The sequence below is a fragment of the Onychostruthus taczanowskii genome, unplaced genomic scaffold (assembly GCF_017590055.1).
Source record: "Onychostruthus taczanowskii isolate IOZ18803 unplaced genomic scaffold, ASM1759005v1 scaffold41, whole genome shotgun sequence".
NCBI lineage: Eukaryota > Metazoa > Chordata > Aves > Passeriformes > Passeridae > Onychostruthus > Onychostruthus taczanowskii.
Window position 1 is genome coordinate 6619443 of NW_024501571.1, and position 18516 is coordinate 6637958.

Sequence of the window (18516 nt, forward strand, 5' to 3'; positions counted from 1 at the left end):
AGGCCATTTAAGAAATAAAGGTTGTGTAACAGCATTTATCTGAAGGCTGTGGAAGAAGGAAATAAAATAGGGAGCAAAAGAAACTGTTTCTGGCTCTCTGTGAAGGCAAAGCCACAGAAAGCAAAGACCAGATTCAGCCAGACTCACTCCTCTTGGCCCCACTGGTGTTTCCTGCTGCCTTCAGAGGTGAACAAGCATCCAGAACCAGAGAAATACCATGGGATAATCCATGGGAGGAGAGTGACACCTGACCTCAGGGAGAAGAGATATTCCCAGAGATAAAACATGATTTCTAGGTAACTTTACTCCAGATTTGATTCCATGCTTATTCCATCTCCTTTGATGAAGCAGAGCAGAGCTGTGCCCATCCCATGCTGGTCACCCATGAGAAGCCCTGGGCTCTGGACAGGGCTTGACCACAAACCACAGCTCTCCTGGGGCACAAGGGAGGCTTTCAAAGTCACTGTGTCCTGATTGTGGCACGACCAAAGAGCTGTTGGCAGCTTTTGTTCCCAAGCTCCAGCATCACAAATCTCCCCCTGCCTTGAACCACCTCATCCTTCCTTCAGGGGCCAAGGCTGGAGCTGGGATTGCCACCTGGGAGTGCTCCCAAAGCATCTGGGAGCGAAGGCGAGCGGTGTCTCGGGCCATTAGCCCTGGCTCTGTGCCACCAAGCCCTTCCACAGCGTGTCTGTCACCGTGATGGATGATGGCACAGCTCAGCCTGTCCCCAGCCAGGGGCTCACAGAAACCTCCTCTGGGGGCTGAGGGCAGAGAAGGAATAAATAGGGCGTGAAGAATCTGTGGGGAAAGGAGAGAATGTCCACCCTGACCACAAAGGGAAATCACCTACAAGGTGTTGTAGAGCTGGGGGAAGGATAACTGGGGGTGGCAGCCAGAGGAAAGGTGATTCTCTGGAGAATGGACATTCAGGAGGCTGCTGGAGGTGCAGGGAATGGGGGTGGGAGAGGGAAAAACTGCTGGAGGGGCTGGGATGAAACAGCTGGGGAAGTGCTGCAGCCAGGTGGGTGGCAGGGATGGAAAAAGGAATGAAAAGAGGTAATGTCTTGGGTTGAAAAGTGACGTATCTGCTAAGGAAAGCAGGAGCCTCCCTTGAAATGGAAAATGTAAACCCCCGTTATTATTATAGTTTTGAAATGAAGGGGCTCTCAGGAAAAGATATGGGAATAGGAATAACAGTTCTTTACTAGGAAAATTGAAATACAAATGCAGTAGTACAAACATAAAAAAACTCTACAGCCAGAGTCAGAGCAGGAGCTGAGCCCTGTGTGTCAGGGTGGTGGCACAGTCCCATCCCATGGGGGCTCAGCCCTCCTGCAGTGCCAGCTGTGCTTCTGCTGGAGCAGGAATCCTGCACAAGGCTGCAGTTTTCCTCTGCAGCTCCAGGGCTGCTGGAGATGGGCCTGCTCTTCCTCTGGGAATGCAGGGCAGGAGAAAGCTGCTCCTCTGGGAATGCAGTGGGCAAAGGCTGCTGTGCTGTTCCAGGCTCAGATTGTATCCAGGTAGGAATGCTTGGCTCCTGCCCTGGGTGGAGCATCTCCCCATGGGATGCTGGAATTTGATCAGCCCTGCAGGGACACTCCCTGGCCATGGACAGCAGAGATCTGCTGGAGGGAGGATTGGCTGTGAGAGAGATAAAGAAAACTGAACTGTGAACAGAGAGAGCTGCCCCAGCTCTGACAGATGGGGACAGAACACACACCCCCAGCCACATTCTGCAACCTAAGACAAGGTCACCCAGTTCCAACCCCATAGTGGAAGGTGTCCCATGAGCAGGGACACCTTCCACTATCCCAGGCTGCTCCAAGCCCTTTCCAACCTGGCCTTGGACACTTCCAGGGATCCAGGGGCAGCCACAGCTGCTCTGGGCACCCTGTGCCAGGGCCTCCCCACCCTCATAGGGAAAAATTTCTTCCTAATGCCCAGTATAAACCTATTTATTTCAGTTTAAAACCACTTGTAAAGTGCCCTTTACAAGGACACTCCACGCCTTTCTAAGAAGTCTGTCTTCCTTGCCTTTGCTGCAGAAGCAGCAGCAGGGCAGCACCAGCCCCGTTCCGCCTCCGTTTCGGAGATCCTGATTGTTATTAATGATAATAACAGCATTTACAGGCCCTAATCAGAGCCAGTGCTGGGCTGGCTCCTCACTCAAACACCACACCAGCAACACAGACACCTCTTACAGCTCCCTGTTCTTTTGTGACACCGTAGGAAGGTGTAATTAACCTGACACCAGCAAGAAAACTGATTCTTGGTATTTTTGCCCATTTTGCTCTCCCAAAATTGTCCTTTTCCAGACCATATTTGAGATTCACCCTTAATTTTCTGTATTTTCTCCAGACATCAAAATGCTGCTTCTCCCTTCAAGTACTACTAACGTTACCCTGAAAGCAGAAATGTTGCTTTTGTCAACTTGTATAAATCACTACCAAATATTTCAGCACCTGTTTGATTTGTGTAGTCCTATTGATTTCATTCAAGTTTAAGCCCTGTCAGTTATAAAACCAGGGCTTGTGATGTGCTGTAAATTTGAGAGCACATGAAACATTTGTGCCCAATTTAAGGGCAGTTTGATAAAAGAACAGTTTGCTATGCTGGAAACCCTTGAAATCTGTGCAAAAACCACTCAGTTAAGGAAGTAGTAGATGGAGAAATTATGTGTATGTTATAATTCTGATTATATGTGGGGAGACATCGTTCAGAGGTAAAGAAAATGCCTTGCAAAATTGTCAGTGAACAGCAGAAGGAAAACATTCTGGATCTGCTGCTGGGAGTGCACTGAACACCAAATGCCTTGCAGAGAGCTGGGTTCTGATCCCGACACCCCAAAGACCCAGCTTGTGCCACCCAAAAAATGATGTCTGGCCAGCTGGTGCCACCCAAGTGTCACCTGAGCTGGGATTCCACCTCCCTGCCACCCAGCCTGTCTCGCTCTGCTGGCTTGCAGGACTCCAAGCCCATGAGCTCTGCTGCTGCAAGCTGATGTTCCCAAGAGATAAGGAACATATTTCAGGCAATCAGTCATTAGAAGCCTGTTTGCTTCCACTTGTGCCACAGCTGAGTCTGGGCCCCTTTGGGGAATTGTCTCATTTCATTGCCATGGAGAGATCAAGTCTTAGGTGATCTTTCAAATATCATGGACCTACCTAAAAAGTATAAAATCATTCTGCAGGCAAACTTCTGAGGCAACTTATTAGCAAACCCTGAATATGTGTTGATCCAAATCACTTAGCTCTTCTTCCTCTCTGGGAAATAAACAGATTTTTTTTTTTTTTTTTTTTTTTGTTTTCCAAGGTAAAGCAGAGTTGAGGCTGAAGCTGGAAGCCAAACACACTCTCTTCAATATTGCTGCTGTCATCTTTGTGGTCCCCACGGGGTTCCTCTCAGCAATCACCCATCCCTGGCAATATTCCTGGGCTGTGAGCACTGAGCTAGGACAGATCCCCTGGTGCAAGTGGAGGCAGTGTTTCACTATACAGCACTGCAGTGGGAAGGGAGAGCCCTCTGCTTTGCTCCTTCCCTGGGCAGAGAGAGAAGAAGGTGAGCAGCTAAAGGGAGAAGCTGGCAACGTTTGAAGCAGATTTTTTATTACAAAATGTAATGCTCCAGAGCCCTCTGGGCCCTGTATTATTTTGGGTTTTGTTCTGCTTCATAAAGGTGCTGCTTAGCCCTCTCACTTTCTCAGTGCTGTGAGAAATACTCAAATACTGTGAACTGTACTTTCCTTCTCCTTTTTCCTGTTGTTTCTCACTGTAAAACCATGGCAGAGGAAGAGAAGGGGAGGGATAATTTTTGGATTTCACTTCTTAAACCATTCCCAACACCCTGAATTATCTGCCCAGCCTGCAGGTGCTTCTGCAGAGCCACAGGGTTCTGTATCATATGTTTCCCTTTACCAGCCCTGTGTGGGTCTGTTGGCATTTTCAGCCCTTTTGAATCCAGCTGATGGATCAGCCTTGCTGATGAATTAAGGTGGGAAGGTTCCTCTGAGCCCAAAACAGGATAAAACCACAGTGAATAAACAAGATGTGCAACAAGGAGTAAGAATTTCATTTTTTCTATCTCGCTGGCAGACATCTGGTGTGGCTCAGGTCCACCTGGGAACCAGGAGAAGGCAGGTGATCTGCTTCACCTGACTCCAAGGGACCAGCCCAGCCAAGGAGGGATATTTTTAATTCTATTCCTGCACCTCATGTGTTCAAACCAAGGGAGAGTGGAGGAATCCCTTCACAAGACAAGGAAGAGAAGAAAAGCTGCATTCCACACCACCGCAGACTTTAGCACGAGAAAGAGTAAACCCTGGAGCACTACGCTAGCATAAGTTATTCCCACTTCTCCATTCTTCTCTCTTTTCTTAATTTTCTCCCCTTTGATCTTGGCCTGCTGCTTCTGAGGCTGGTGTGATTTCCCCCCTGGGCAAGTGGCAGAGCTGCAAACCTTCCCTTTCCTTCCTGCAGACACAACCCCCGGGCAGTTTTCTCACCTGGGTGCCTGTGGACTAGATCTGCCTTCCAGCACCAGGTCACCTTCCTCTGGGGTCGTTCCAGGGACATTTTTTGGCCTCAGAGGACTGGCCAGGACTTCTCTCCAGAGGCAGCTTCACCTGGAATCTTTGTGATGCTGGTGGGCAGGTTTGGCGTCCAGGGCCAAGCCAGTGTGACTTTGGTGTCTGAGGATGGCTCCGCTCCTTTCCCATGTCCCCAAAATGATTTGCTGGTGTCTTAGGGCACATTAATCCATCAGGATTACTTGTGCTTGGAATAAATTGAGTTTGAGAGGTGCTTCCATGCATTGCTGAGCCCACGGCAGCCAGGAGAGGACAAGAGCTGAGATATTTCAGTCCTGCAAGGCTCAAACTGCAGATGATGCTCAGACAGTCCCACTGGATGTTTCTGGAGTGATCTCTATACAGGTGAAAAAGGCAGAAACAGGATTTTTTTCCCCCAAGGTCACGCTGTGACTGGAAAAGGAAATATTGCTCCACCAACACTTACTGACCTCATGGTTTCAGAAAGACTTTTGGGGTTTTTAATCTCTTCATGTCACTGAGAAAGGGGGAAAATATGAGATTTTTCTCAGCAGAGGGAAGTCACCAGCAGGACCAGGGAGAGCTGGTGAGAGCATGGCTGAGCTGAGCTCTTTTCAGGGCTTGAAGGGTTAATATGGGCTTGAACCAAAGCAGAGGTCCCAAAATCCTGCTCAGCAGGCCTGTGGGGAGCCCCAAATCTTCTTTGTGCTCAATCTTCTGCTGCTGACAGCATCTCTCCAGATTAGAACCCTCTCTCTGTGTGCTTGCAGACAGTGGTTTCCTAGCCTTTGATGCCACTATTTTGAGTTACACTTTTGTCCTCTCTCCTCTGAGATGAAGATGTAGAGGGATTCCCATCCCATCACAAGGAAATACCTGCTGTTCTTAAAGAAGCCAAAATCTAACCCTGGGAAAAGTCTCAGGGAAGGGTTCATTCTCCAAAAACTGCTGCTGGACCCATGCAGGCTTGAACTGTGGGATGAGACAGATTATTTTGGAGGTTTAATTCATCCCCCGGACTGAGAATTTGCCATTTCCCCTGTAAATTATGTCACATTCCTCATCAAATCTATGCTAGTTACATGTTTTCCAGCATTTATGTGAACAGGATTTTTAGGGTCCAAATTGCTGCGAAAAGCAATGACGGTTTGTTCTGCATTTAATGTTTTAATTATGATTTTTGTTTCTGCTTCCTGACTGGAAAGATTTCTTTTCCTCTTTTTTCTTTGTTGATTGTGAATATTCAAAGGCATTGGCCAGGTGCCTGGAGTTGTGCACACTTTACTGTTGCAGGTATTTATCCTGAAAATATTTAAAGGAGATATTGGCAATGGTGAAAAACACTCAACTTACTGCAGAAATCTCACTCTCAAGCAAGTTGACTCATTTTAAAAAAGAGAGAAGAAGTTGAAAATCAATGTTTTTAGTGTGAAAAAGCCCATTCAGTTGCAACAATGACTGAAGAAATACAGTTTTAAAGTCCAAATCTGCCAAAAACTGGTCATGTAAAATCTCTTAGTATCAGGCCAAACTTCAAAATAAATATTTTATTTCCTCTGCCATTTTGGTTTAGATTCAGATTGCTGAAAGGAATTGCTGGTGGAGAATAGATGGTTTCTAGATGGTCCTGCAGAGCTGGAGTCCAGACCTCAAGCCCTACCTCCTGATGACTTCTAATGCCACAGAACATGGCCATAAATACCCTTCTTCATGGAAGGCAAGGTCTGCAGTGGTTCCATTGCTGATATCACAATATTTGCTTCCTCTTCCAGGTGTCCCTGCCCATGCAGGATGGAGGAACTCAATGATCTTTAAGGTCCCTTCCAACCCAAACCTCCCAGTGACTCTGCCTTGGTTTGGAAAGCCAGGTGTCTGCTGAGGAAGGCAGGAGCCTCCCCAGAAATGGAACATGTAAACCTCCTCCCTCTGAATTATTGTAATTTTGAAATTAAGGGGCTCTCAGGAAAAGATATGAGAATAGGAATAACAGTTCTTTACTAGGAAAATTAAAAATACAAATGCAATAGTACAAAAAAGAGAACAAACCACAGGCAGAGCCAGAGCAGGAGCTGAACCCTGTGTGTCAGGGTGGTGGCACAGTCCCATCCCATGGGGGCTCAGCCCTCCTGCAGTGCCAGCTGTGGTTCTGCTGGAGCAGGGATCCTGCACAAGGCTGCAGTTTTCCTCTGAAGCTCCAGGGCTGCTGGAGATGGGCCTGCTCTCCCTCTGGGAATGCAGGGCAGGAGAAAGCTGCTCCACTGGGAATGCAGTGGGCAAAGGCTGCTGTGCTGTTCCAGGCTCAGATTGTATCCAGGTAGGAATGCTTGGCTCCTGCCCTGGGCGGAGCATCTCCCAGTGGGATGCTGGAATTTGATCAGCCATGCAGGGACACTCAGTGGCCATGAACAGCAGAGATCTCCTGGAGGGAGGATTGGCTGTGGGAGAGATAAAGAAAACTGCCCCATGAACAGAGAGAACTGCCCCACCTCTGACAGAATAGAACACACACCACCAGACACATCCTGCAACCTAAGACAGACTCTGTGGCCATTTTGGCTGCGTGGTGACATCTTTTAAATGGCCCCAGCTAATCTGAAATCATCTGCCCAGGAGCATCCATGGCTCCTTTGGGCCTCTGGAATGGAATGGATTGGATCTTCTCAGCATGTCCCTGACCCCAGCCTCAGCTCAGCTGTGCTGAAGCAAACAGGTTGTTTTGAACATAACCAGATGTGAGCAGATAAAGGGGCTCAGGAGAGTTTGGGCCACGTGCGTCCGATGTCTGAGAGCCTTCAAGAGATCCTCCAGCCCCCAGTTCAAGCAGTTCAAGAACTTGCAGTGACTGGCAAGTTCTTCAGGCCATTTCTGGTGATCTAAGGTAGGTAAACTCGTCAGGTGAGTGAGAGGTCAGCAGTGAGGAGGGGAAGGCAGAGCTGTGTCAGATCGTCCTGGTCACAGGACATGGAGTGAATCACAGGATCACAAAATCATGGAATGGTTTGGGTTGGATGGGATCTTAAAGATCAGCCAGTGTCACCCCCTCTCATAGGCCGGGACACCTCCCACTGTCCCAGGTTGCTCCAAGCCCTGTCCAACCTGGCCTTGGACACTTCCAGGGATCCAGGGGCAGCCACAGCTGCTCTGGGCACCTTGTTCCAGGGCCTCACCTCCCTCACAGGAAAGAATTTATTCTTAATATCCAAACCAAACCTTCCCCTGGTCGTTTCAGAGACATTGCTCCTTGTCATGTCACTCATGCCCTTATCAAATTTCCCTCTTCAGGCACTGGGAGGTTTTATAGGATCTCCCTGCAGCTTTACCTTCTCCAGGCTGAGCAATCCCTCCTCTCCCACAAGAAAAGTTGCCTTACATTGAAAATCTTGGTTTTTAAGAATGAGGAAACACCAAATGAATGAGAAAACGCCAAATGAATTCTCCTGTGCGCTCAGGACTGCTCTAGAACTTTCTCAGTGTCCTCCACCCCCCTGGGTTCCTGCAGCTTTCATGGATCTTTGTCAACCTTCTCATAAGGGAAGGTTCAACAGGAAACTTTCAGCTGGCAGATGAAAATATCCACCCAAAAGATGGTTGTAGGTGTGCCTAGAAGTTTATCTAGACATTTTATGAGTCAGATGCAGCAGTTTGGGTGTCCCTAATACATTCTTTTTTCTTTTGTCATCCTCTTTTGCAGTTGAATGTAGCAATTCAAAAAACAATTCCTTCCCACCCCTTTCATTCCCCCTCTGAAAGTCACACTAATTATTGGTCTTTTTATTATTTTTAAGAGTAATCTAAGCTTTACAGGACCTCTGCTGTCCGGCTGCTTCAGATATTGCATTGACAATTCCCAGCTAGATTTATCTCCAAGGATATTCAATGCTTCCCAATGGCATTATCCTTCTGCTAATTGAAATTCCGTCTTAAGGAAGAAAAATGAGAGATTTCCAAAGGGGGTCAAGAAATTGCAAAGCAAAAAAAGTAAACCAAAACAAGCCTTTAAGACAATTCCCCAGGCTAGAAATCTGGAACAATGTTTTATTCCTTTCCCTTACAGTCAACTTCCCAAAGGGGCTGTATTATCAAATATTACATGGGGTAATCTTAGTAACTACAGAGTTTGTACATATATATGAAACCCCACAATGCTGATCACAGGGCACAATCCAGTTTACAGAGCACTCTTCTACTGGGATTCACCAAGACTCTTGGTGGTTTCTTATCAGTTGGCTTTTTAAGGCTTCAGAGTTTTTTTAATCCATTTTTTTTCCCCAGATGTTTTGTCCCATAACATTTTGTGGTTTGTCGTATGGCTTAAAGTCCACATATGACCCTACCTCTATTTTGGCTGGTGAAAGAACCTTCCCAGAGTGCTGTTTTCAGAGTCAGGAGCACAAGATACCCTCAAAATTTGTACCACTTGTCAGGAAAAACCATTCCAAGTGTTCTGGAGTTGCTGCCTAAGTTAGAGCACCACAAAGCCTTTGGCTTTTCACCTTTGAGCTCACAAGAGCATTTAAATTTAAACAAACACAGTAAATCTGCTGCTGGTTTCATTATTGTTTGACATGGGCACAACCCCCTCCTGTCTTCAAGGGCATTGGTGATCATTTATATCATAAAATATGTGACAAAAATGACAGAGAAGGTACAGAAATCCCTGAGCCACTGAGAAATGCTGCCCTGTCATGTCTCACATTGGGATGTCCAGCACTTCCAGGTCCTGCTTCTTGACCTATCAAACCAAATTCCTGAATTTAGGAGGTTGTTAAAGTTCTGGTGGAAGGAGAAAAAGGTATTCTGAGGAAATGTGAAGTGCCCAAATCCAGTTTTATCTTGCTTATTCAGACTAACCAGCAGGTTAGGTAGAAGAGATGGAGTGACCAGCATCTTCTAGTCTCAGTTTTGTGTCTGATCCTAGAAAAGCCTTCCTTTCTGGACTTTACTTTCCTCTTGCTGAATTACTGCTGAGAGTATTTTATGGTGCCTACCAGCTTTAACTTCCAAAGGATTTGCAGTCTGGTTTGTCAACAACTGAAGGGAATATTTGGGAAACATGGACCAGCTCTGAAGCCCATGGTGCCCAAAACACCCCACAAACAGAACAAGGTTGGAATCACTTAGTTTTATCTAACTTATAATGCTGAAATATTCCAGACTGGTTTTGTAAATACCTGCATGTAAATGCCAGCAAAATTATAAAGACGTGTCCCCAAACCCTTCCTTGTCCCTTAAATAATCAAAAATAATGCAATTAAGGGGAAATTGTTGTTTGGCCCTTGTTTGGCCCAACTTGAAAAGAACCAGGGTGTGTTTTCATTGAGGAGGTTTAATGTGGGTAGGATGTTTGCAGTCTGGCTTGTGCCAGGGAATGGGTTGTGGATAAATAGGGTTGAGGAGTAGAGTGAGTGCTGCTCTCACTCTCCAGGGTGAAGGGAAGGGGGTTGGCTGTGAGTGGTCAGCAGTGTGAGACGCCCACTGCTTTTATGTCTCTATTAAGAAGGAAAAGAAGGAGAAAGGAGATGAAGATTGGATGGGTGAGGAAAGTGAGGAGCCCTGGGTGAAGGCTGGAAGCCCCATCCTGTGAAGGTGGAAGAGTGGCAGGAAAAGGGATGGATTTACAGCCCCAGATGGCTCCTTGCGTTTGTCCTCCTGCAGACAAACAGACCCTCTCTGAATTATGGGGCTGTAATTCTGTTTGGGGACGGTGCATGGGAAGAGGGGGGGAGGCTGTGAGAGCTGTTTGGTGGTTTTGTGACCTCCCCAGAAGCCCTTGATGGAATTCCAGCCCCATAACTCACAGCTGCCTCCTCTGGATCCAATTCACCAGAGGTCTCTGATGTGGAAGTTGAGCTGGGGCTGGGAGCTGTGCCTTGCTCCTGCTGGGGAGTTAATCAGATTGCTTTTGCTAATGCAAAGCAGGGTAGGTTTATGAGCCAGTTTCCCTGGATTCTGGCTCGGCTGGGGCAGCACAGAGCAAACCTGGGTGCTGTTAATGTAATTGGATCAGTGTCTGAACTTCTTTCCGAGTCATCCATCACCAAGGAGCACAGGCCATGGTGTGGCCCCTGAGGTGACCCTGGTGAGCCCTGGACATTTTCCCTGTGGCTCTTCCCAAGGGCTGAAAGCTGCCTGCAGGTTTGTCCCAAAATGCAGAGGAGCAAGACCCAACTCTGGGCCACCAGTCCTGATCCAGTGTGGGGGATCAGGACTCTTGGACATCTAACCAATATGATTAGGCAGAAGCTGTTTTATTGTTTACATTATTTATACATATTTATACGTTCTGAAACTACTGCACACACTGATCATGCATTTCTTGACTGGTGCCTGTGTCTTTTCCATGTGTTTTGTGTGCACTTCTCAGGATATGTGATTGGTTACAGCCCAGGTGCATCACCACCCTTTTTTATCTAGTTCTTGTGGTCTTGGCATTCTGTTTCTCAGCCTCCTCTTTCTTAATTTAGCACAATTTATGTCTTAGCAACCTTGACGGATTACAGAGGGTCCAAAAGCAGTTTGGCTGGAGCACACTGTGGCCTAAACCCTGCAAATGCATTGCTACAGTCCAGGACATGAGATCTGGCTCAGTTCCACACCTGTGGTCCTGGTCCATAACATTCCAGAGAAGGGCAGGTCCTGATGGTATCTCAGGGTCTGTATTTTGGCACCCCAGTGCTCGTCCAGCAAAAGTTCATCCAACTCAACAGGACTAACCTGACACCAGCCAGTCTGAGACAAAGCTGGGATGTCCTGGCATATAGCACTTTGCCCAGTGGATGGATTTCCCTCTGGCATCCTCTCTCTGCCTTCACACTCTGCGTTTCAAAACTTAAATCCAACTTCAGACCATTTTTTAGGGCTCATTCTCTTCCCCCCACCAGTCCCAAACAAATAAACACCACACTCTCACTGTCAGAGCAGACTGAACCTTTAAAGCACCTCCTTTTCCAATATTTTTTTACAAATATCTCCTGACCCAGTAGACCTTTTCCCAGTATTTTTTTTTATTTTTAGCTCTGTATATTTGGCCCGCTGAAGGCACAATGCCTTCAAGCCTATGGGACAGAGAGAGCCAGACTGGGTGCATTTTTACCCATGAAGGGAAAGAAAAATCCATGATAGATGCTCATCCCAAGCTGTGCCTGGCCATTTTCTGGGAGAAAATAATCCAAAATTGTGCTGGGGGCCTGCTTAACAGCAGAACACCACAGACAACTCACCACAGAGCCTGGTTCTCCACCTTGGCCTCCTTTTATTTACTAGCACAGATGTAGCCAGGAAAAACACGATGCCTGCTGGTGTTCTCTGCTTGTCATGTTCCTGCCCACAACGTGTTTGTGTGTCATGAGTTGTGACTAAGTGCTGACCTGCCTGCCTGTGTTGCAGGAACAAGGGCTGCATCCCATATGGCAAACTGAAGGAGAGCTGGCCTGTGGAGAAGTCTTGGCATTGTGTTTGGTTTGGGGAGTTATAAGGTCTGTGAGTACATTTCCCACTAGAATTTATGAGAAGGCAGGAAATTCAAAGGGGTAAATAATAATAATAAAAAAAATTAATAAAACAGTTTTTCTTCTCTCAATTTTCTTTCCTTGAATGTCTTAGCTGAAGGCAAAAAACCAAATTGATTCCTGCTTTCCTCCCAAATGCTTGCTGCGTTTTGGGAACACATAGCACATGGCAGAGCAGTCCAGGGCTCTGCTATGCATACAAAAAGAGAGTTTTCCTAAAACAATTACAGCAAAAAAGGTCAAGGGAGAGCCACTGCTGGGATTCATCCCACCTGGCTTTGGAAAGGCACAGTGCAATCCTCTGCAGCTGGGTGTGAGCTCCTCCCTGGAGCCAGCCAGAGGAAACAGCTTTTCCCTCTGTCAGTCACTGATCTGTTTGAGCCAGCAGGGCTGTAATGAGATTAACTGGATCCTGGAAGGTCTCAGTTTTCACTGGGGCTACACAGAGAGACAGGACAACCCCCACAGGAGAAAACACCCACGGCCACTCAGAAAACTCCTCATCAGAAGGGGTGATTTTGAGCAGAGATCCTGCTCTGATCTACCTGATCTAGTGGGAAATGTCCCTGCCCGTGGCAGGGGGTTGGAACTGGATCATCTTTAAGTTTCCTTCCAACCCAAACCATTCTGTGGTTTTATGAATAAAGCCCCATTGATCCCAGGATTATTTTCTTGCCCCTCAATAAGCTGGAACACCTTGACACTGAAGCTGGCAGGTCTCTGCAAGGCAAAGGATTCAGAACTATGGTCCCTATTCCTGTCACCACCTTGGTGAGGTGCACCTGGGGCTGAACACAGGGAAGGGATCCCTTGGACTAGTGATATCCAGAGAGTGGTGGTGCTGGAGTCATTGTCTGTTGAACCAGAAATCCCCCAGGATGGGGAATGGTGAGGGGAACATCTTAATGCAATCCAGGCAGCTGAACCTGGGAAGAGTCAGAAAGCAGGAAACAGGAAATAATAAAGGCAAATTGAATCCTCCCCAGGGTGCTGGAAACGGTCCCTCTCAGCTGACATCTGGGATTGCTTTGGGAAGCTGAGCTGCAGAGGAGCTCCCAGCTTTTACCTGGGACATAAAGGCCATCTCTGAGCTTTGCAGGGCCTTTTCCCCTGCCAGGTTTCTGTGGGGCACTTGGGGGATATTATTTACTCCAGGGATGTCACAGACCTGAAGCAAATGGTCACAATTTCCTCAGTGGAGGAGCTGGAAGAAGGCAAGGACTGAGGTGCAGGAAATGGCCATGATTTTTCATGGACCATGAAAGCAGGAAAGCTTTGAAAATGCCTCTCTTCTGTAGCTTGTGGGAGGGAGAATCCAGCATGGACAGAGAAACTTCAGGGAAAGGATGTGGCACTTGGGGACTTGGATTAGTGGTGGCTTGGCAGTGCTGGGTTAACAATTGAATTTGGTGATCTTAAAGTGCTGTTCCAAATTTAATGATGGGAAGGTGGCTCCTGCAGGCTTTTTAAACACCTGATTGGCCTAGAGTATCCAGTTTATTTCATTTGGGAGCTGGACAGAGGCATTCCAGAGGCTGGAACTGGGAGAAGGGGCTGTTGCCTCCAGTCTGTGTCACACACATATGACAAGGTCCCAGGGAGCATGAGAGTGATGCCCTGTCCTGCTGCAGACAGATCCATGTCAGAGTCTTTCCTCCTTCCTCCTAATCTTTCATTAAATCCACAGGGAAATTCTCTGCTCAGCAACAGCAAGCCCACACATGTAATCCCCCTGAAAACAAACATTTTCCAGCTGACAAGAGGGAGTTCCCACAAGCCTGGAGTCTGTTTGCTTGGCTGTGCTCAGTAATTGCCGCTCCATTTAATATCTGGAAGGGTGTTTTTGTGGGAATAGTTGGTGTTTTGTTGTTTTCCAGTCTTGGCATGGATGACAAGAGGAAACTGGTCCAGGATGTATCAACAGGGTCTCAATATTGGTGCCAACCATGCCCTGCCCTATGGATTCTTCCAAATCTGCAACACACAGCTGTGACCAGCCACAGAAATGTGACTGGGTGGGTTGGGATTGGTGCTGGGTTGCAGAGATCTTTGCTTCTGAGATTCCAGGCAATCCATTTCACCTCTGTGTGCCTCAGGCTCCTCTCCTCCTTTTCCTCTCCGGTCTTACTGACATGGAAGCTGTTATTTCTACAGGACATTCTTTCTCTTGTTGTGCAGTTTCTGGTGGAGACACAGCCTAAAACTACTCTGATGGAAGTGTAAATACAGCCACTTTGTCTGAAAGGAAGGTTTTAATGAGATATTTTAGTTTAGGTTTAAGTAATGCCATGAAAAACCAAACACTTCATAACTCTTTATTTACAAGTTGCTTTGGGTTTTACCCTAAACCCACTGATAATTCAGAGGAGCCCAGACCTGAGGCTCTTCCTTGCACACAGAAGATTTTAGTATCAATTCCCACAGCTCACCCTGCTGGCCTGAGGGTTCTGGTGGGGGATGCTCGTGTGGGTGACACTGCTGGGACTGGCTGAGCTGGGACTGACCCTCAGAGAACTCTGCAATTACCTGAGGCCATGGAGAAGCTTCCAAAATGGAATGACAGAACTGGGATTGTGGGTGTGCAGTTTGAATAGAAGTGTGTGATACCACAGGGTGGGAAACTCAGAGTTTAAGGGTTTAGAATACAGTAATATACATAAAGCAAGATGGAGGTTTGGGGCAGGGGCTGGTCCTTCATCTCCATGGGTTTGGGTGGTTTTGTGTAATTGGATAAAAAATTCCCCATTGTGCGGCACAGGTGGTTGGTTATTGGGTTAAAAGTAAAAATAATTAAGGTGTAATTTCTTAATTGGACAGTTTATCCTTAAAAGGCCTTGTAGAGAGAGAGAGAGATAGGGCTCCATTTTTAGTTTGTTAGTGAAGTGCTGTAGAACTCAGGGTTTGTGAGACTGTGACATAGATAAGAACTAATAAACATCCGAGTATTTAATTTACATGAAATACCATCTCACACATTTAATCCTGACCTTGGCAGAGAAAAGAAGCAAAAGAATTGACATGATTTGAGCCCCAAGCCTTTACCTCTGTGTCCCAAGGAGCAGCTGGACAGAGATGTCTCATTTCCATGGCTGGATGTGGTCAGTTACAGGTGTACATGTGCTGCTTTTCTGTAGGTACCCAGACATTGCTGAGCAGAACCAGCCTGAAGCTGTCAGAGCTTCATTCAGCTCCTTTCCCTCTCTGAAATCCACTCTTTTGCTTCCTTTTTGTGGCCTCCATGGAGCTGAGACTGTGGAAAGCTGTTTGCTTTCTGCAAACCTCATATGTGGCTCCCTTAGTAGCATCCCTGAATTAGTGAGCTTGTCAATATTTTTTATTTGTTTTTATTTTTTAATAGAGCTGATGACACCTCAGAAACAAATGGAAAGGAATAATCTGTCTGATCCCACCTCTGCAAGGAAAAAAATTCAAATGATCCAATAAATGTCTTTTTGTGTGACATAGGAAGGAAAAGAGAGATGGCAACAAAGGGAGGGAGGGAGGGAGATGTGGCAGTGCTGGGTTAATACCTGGACTCAATGATCTTTAAGGTCTTTTTCCAGCTTTTCCTTGACTTCAGTTCCCTCCCTCTGGCTCCATTTGACACAGAAAACAGCAAGCACAGCCTGGGGCATTTTTATTTCTTTATTTTTTTTTAATAAACTTTATTCTATATTACAAATAGTTGTTTGTTTTTTTTTTTCTTTTTTTGTTCTGGACTGCAAAATAGGAATGCCTTATATTTACATACACAGGTATACAATTAATTATAACAAAGGTACAGAAGCTTTGCCTTTACCAAGTAACAACGGGATTCCAATTTAAATAGTATAGATTTTATGTCTTTCTTTTTTTTTAACTAGGATCAGTTCAAAAGAAAATCAAACTAACAACAACAACAACCTAAGAAAAAGAATCCCAACCTCCTTTCTAATGCTGTCTTGACATCTCTTTGAGGCTGTTAGTAACACTGTGGTAAAAGGAAATGTCTTTCCATTGATTTTAAGTTGGAAGCTTTAGCAAAACAGAGAATGAGACTTCTGGGCTCACGTGTATGTCCAAGACACAGGGTCAGACACAAGGAAGGGCCTCTCTTGTGACCAGAAATAATCCAGTTGCCTCTCAATTCCTTGGGGAAAACACTGGGAGGATTTAGCTAGCACCTAATCTCTCTGCTTCCTTACCCCAGCCTGGGCTGGAAAGTGGAATTTCTCCAGGGAATGGAGAAAGAGCAGCATAGAAAGTTTAAATAACACCAAGTTTCTCTTAAGATACTTCAGAAAGGACTTCAAGCTTGGACATGTGCCTTGATTTCTCCAACTGGCTCTTGTGCCTCAGTCTGTCTGAAAGTGAACAGCAGCTTCTCCACTGGGGAATGCCAGACCACACCAGTAAAAGAAGGGAATGCTGAAAAGAGCCTGAATGTCCTGGTTTTCCCTCTGTTTTCCACACCCAAGTTTGCTTTACTGAGCTTCCCTGTACACTGCTCTCTGCTGCGAGCGTCTTTGAGGTGATCTGTTTCCAAGCAGAAAGAATTTCTTGAGGTAAACTCTCCATTTTTAGAACAGAAGATTAAAAAAAAAACCAACAACAAAACAAAAAACCAAACCAAACCAATCAAACAATGAACAAACAACGACGACAACAGAAATCAAACACGTGACAGGTTGATTAGACTAAGCAGCTTTGTAACTTCAGTGGGGTTTTGGTGGGTTTATTTTTCCAAGTGTAAATTCTGTTTGGTTTTTTTTAACTTTCTTTTCTTTGACATCTTTCTACAAATTCTTTTTTTTTTTTTCTTTTTTTTTTTTTCTGTAATCCTGTGTCCCTTTGGGTGCTTCTCCAAGTGTAGAGAACTGAGCCATCCCAAATAAAACAGGGTCGACAAGCTCTATTTTCAAAGCATTCTCCACAAAGTAGTTATTCCCAGTAAGACAAGATTTTTTTTGGAGAGAGGGGCATTGCACAGTCACAGAGGTGAGGGAAAACTGCAGGACTCTATGGACCAAACACTGCCCTGAAATGGGAGCTGCAGCAGGCACAAAGCAGGAAAATTCAGGCTGGGAATGGGCAGGAGGTTGAGGTTCACACCATGATGTTGAAGTTCACGTGTTTCACCAATTTCCTGCTCCACAGCACACCAAGTTTGGATGGCAAGAGTTAGGACATCCCAAAACATCCACCTGCCCTGAAGGACAACTCTCACTACTTATATTTTTATTTCTCCTCTTTTGGAAGGGTTCCCAAATAGCAGTGTCTCTTCCCAAAGCACTTTGTTAAAGCCTTGGGGAAGGACAGATCTACATTTCATGTTTTGACTTACTTCTGAACAATTGTCCTTCTGATATTGGCTGTGATGTGCTTGGGTTTTTACCTCACAGGCATCCCAGGCTCCAGGAAATTCAGAGGGGACTCTGAAGAGTCCAGTCAGTGGTCAGCCTTCCTTTTAATTTGATCTATTGGTTTTCAACAGCATTATTAAAAATAATGACAATTATCTGATTTGCTTGGTTTCATTCATGGCAAACATTTTCTTGTGGGTGAATAGACAAGATTGGGAAACACTTTTCAATCTAAGCAATTACCAAACTAAATTCTGCTGGCAAATCTTCTTCATGACCAAATAAATTTTATGGTCTTCAGTGTCAAAGATGCAAGATAAGACAAGTGCAGTGGTACCACTAAAAGGATGAAAATTGGCATAGCCCTCTTATCTAATGGAGCAAGGCTGATGTGTGCTGGGTTGGACAAAACCTTTGGATATGTTCAGGACAGGATGAAGAGTGGGAAGAGAAGGACTGGGGAATGATTTAACATTCAGACTCTGTGATCTTAGAGGTCTTTTCCTACCCAAATGATTCTATGCTGGAGAGGAAGGTGGCTGAATTTCTCCTCGTTCATTCTCCTGCGCTGTCTGGTGGAGGGCAAACAATCTCCAACACCTCATTCCAGACACAAACAAATCTCCCCACACTGGTGTCCACTGGAAAGCTCAATCTGCAGCAGCACATGATGTGATGGATCAGGTCTCAGATCAGTGGCACTGACAGCTGAGTCCCACTCACAGCAAGGACATGAGGTGTTTGCTGGAGCTACTCATCCTTTCTTCCTCTCACCCAGCAGCACAGCCCCAAAGCAAACCAGGCAGTGAAGAAATAATCTTGACTCTCTCCTTAGAACCTCAGAGAGTCTTCATGAGTTCCCTTTCCCCTGTTTCTGATGGTGCTGCAGGTGCCAGCATTAATTATTTTATTGCAATGTTTGAGAAATGCCCGTAAAGATCAGCCTATCATCTGGAATATTCTGGATATTAGGAGCCTGTCCACGGTCTTCTAGGAACTTTGGCTCCAGTTCTCTCCATGGGGCTTGAAAAACAGTGTGGGACACTACTTATTTATCAGGAATTTTTGGTCAAGTGTAGAAAGGGAGGTGAGGGGAAAAGAAATCAAAGGAAAAGAA